Source organism: Colobus angolensis, unplaced genomic scaffold (genome assembly GCF_000951035.1).
Source record: "Colobus angolensis palliatus isolate OR3802 unplaced genomic scaffold, Cang.pa_1.0 Scaffold123, whole genome shotgun sequence".
Lineage (NCBI taxonomy): Eukaryota > Metazoa > Chordata > Mammalia > Primates > Cercopithecidae > Colobus > Colobus angolensis.
Window position 1 is genome coordinate 5,571,547 of NW_012113475.1, and position 3,125 is coordinate 5,574,671.

Sequence of the window (3,125 nt, forward strand, 5' to 3'; positions counted from 1 at the left end):
ACAAGAAAAATGTCTGTACATGTTTCGTACAGAGTGTTTTTCGGAATATTTTCAATCTGAGATTGGTTGAATCCATAGATGTGAAACACACAGATCCAGAGGTCTGACTGCATTCGACTTCCAGTTAAGATTTTGTTCACCCTCTGCATAATACATTACTGACAAATGAATAAAATCTCAACTCAAATGTTTTCTGAGGCCTGTCATAGCATTCAAACTTTAATTGTCTAATTGTTAGATTACTCTTCCTTCCATTGACTTTGGATTGTATTAAAAGTAGTTCTCCATTGGTTCTTCAAAATAGTACAGAAGAGGCCTCATCCCTTTCTCCTACACAAAATGTATCATGTTTCCCACATGGTGAATACTCAGAATTGACCAAACTGCCCTTCAGTGTGGTCACAGTGACTCAAATCGCTATCTTGAAATAGGCCCAGTGTCTCCAAGGTCCTTAAGGACCTTGGCTTCTAGTGATTTAGACTCACTAGAACTGGGCAGCAGACAGAGATACCTGAATAGAAATCCAAAATAAATGTTTCTAAACACAGGCTTGTCTTAGAAAAGGAACAAAATAAAATTAGCCCAAACATTAAAAATACCTGCTATGTTCAAGCCAATATACTTGACACTACAAATCAAATGAGAGAACCATGGAATGAACTGTGTTCATTTGCCTGTAATTGTGTGCTTTTAGTTCTGAGTCTGTTTCAACATGAGAGTTCAGAAAGCATCCACTAACACAGTTAAGAGTACTCTAAGAGACTGGGAGGTAGGTCTGAAATACTCATCATCACAAATCCTGCGACACCAATTCCACTAACACTTTAAAAGGTTACCTTTCACCAAGCAGATGCCATCAGAAAGACGACTTAGATTTTGTCCTGGATCTTGTCTGCCGGCTTTAACCGCCTTTCAACACTGAGGCCATACTCATGGTTCACTTTTCAGAGGTCAGAGCTGATATCCCAATTCTAAGAAAAAAATATCATATATCAAATATAAAACAAGAAATAAGTAATATGCATTTTTATAAATTTAAAATAACTTTGTTAAAACCTGATTTCCCAAGTATTTGAAATTATAATTCTTTACTATGTACTCTTGCCTCACAGCCTTGCTTTTAAAATACAAACCATGAATTACACACACACACACAAACACACACACACCCCTAATCTATCTTATAAAAGAGATTCACACACTAATTATGTATACCTTTTGCACTAAATGTCAACACAATGTAAGACTTTCAAAGTAGTTTGCAGAGGCACATGTTTCTGGACTGCAATTAATACAATATGTGGCATATATCCTCAATGAGAATTATTTCATATGTAGGGAAGTTTAACTCCTTCTCATCTGAACAAGCAAGTCACTAATTTCTGCTTCAATGTTTGTCCTCAAGGGAGGGAAGGCATGCTGACCAGGTGCCAGGCTCAGTGCTAGGCACTACATAGGTGTTTCACTTGATTCTCCTAATAACCCAGTAAGTTTGCTATTGTTGATACAAATTGAGCAGATTAAAACAAAACAAAAATAAGACTCTGGAAAGTTAAGTAATCTGGTTGAGTTCACACAATTAGTAAGCAACCAAACCAGAATTCAAACTCACATCTCTCTAACTCAGAAACCCATGTGCTTTCCACCTCAATGGGCTGTTCCAGGATCAAGGCAAGATGGAGGTAGAGGGTCCTACTATATCCCTTACTGATGTAAGAGGTTTGTACACTATGGGATCCATAAAAATCAACTAGTCCTCAGTAACAACGTATATTTGTAATACAGAAGCTACAAATGGTAAATAAAAAGTCACAAAAGATGAATACAGATGAAGCATCGTAGGAGCTTAGAAAACAAACAGATTCAGAGAAACACTTTGCCAGATTAGAATCTACAGAAGAGACTGCTCAAATACCAGCACACTCGCTCATGCCCCTCTTGTATTCTTCATTTATGCTAATGGTGGTGTTAGTGACCTATCTGGTCTTCTCCCCTCTTGTTTAGAGTCCCTTTAATGAAAACATTAGAAAAACCAACCCTTATTGAGTCCACTCGCCTAAAGCTTTAGTACCTGGTCCGCTTTTTCCAGCCCTGCTGCTACAAGACAAGTTTAAGCACATGCTAGCCTCTACCTGGAAGCCTTGCAGTAAGTCTCCCAAGTTTCACTCTTTTTTAGCTCACATTCCACCTACACATCTTACTAGATGATCTTATTAAATTACTTCTCAGGTCATGCTGCTCCATGATTTAATTTTTTTCTGTGGTATTTCTATGGCCCACTAACTAATGACCAAGCACCTCAGCTGAGATCCCTTCTGGCAGGAAGCACTAAGGCACCCTTCACAGAGAAGCATCGTTTGAGCCAAGGAGGAAGGATTTTGACAATTGGGAATGTGAATGTAGACTGTAAAATCAAAGTGCAAAAAGGAAATAAGAAAATATCATTGACAAGTAGGGGCCAGGGAATAAGACTTTTGGCTTGAATCAGGAAGTCCCATGGAGACAGACAGAAGATGAAAAAGAAAAACCCATTTGTTGATTCATTCAACAATTGTATTTGATATTTTCAGAGTCCTTTTTATACACACACACACACACACACACACGCACTTACACCATGGTATCGCAGAACATACAGACATGCAAGACTCTCAAAGCTATTATAGAAGAGATATCCTGTATATGCCTAACTGTGATGTAAGGCAAAGTATGATGTGTTCCATAAAAGTGATACAATGTATTACAGAAACTGAAAGAAGGGAGAGATGATGCTCTTCTAGGTAACCTTTTACAGAAATGCAGATATAACTACAATTTAAAATCATATGTAAGTACTTAAAATAGTCCAGAGTATTTTGAAAATTCAGAGAAAAGAAAGATCTTATCTCACAGGTGATAGAATATCTTCATGGAGAAGAGAGTTTTGAAACTGAGCCTTGAAAGAGAATGTACAATTTTCACAGGTATAGACTAGAGAAAGACTTTTTTAGGCAAAGAGAAAGATCTCATCCAAGTCACCATGGAGGGTAATACGAAGCGTATTGAGAAAGATCAGATAGTTTGGCTGGAACACATGGGCGAGGAAAAGCAGGTCAGAAGACAACCAAACTACAAAATCAAATCCA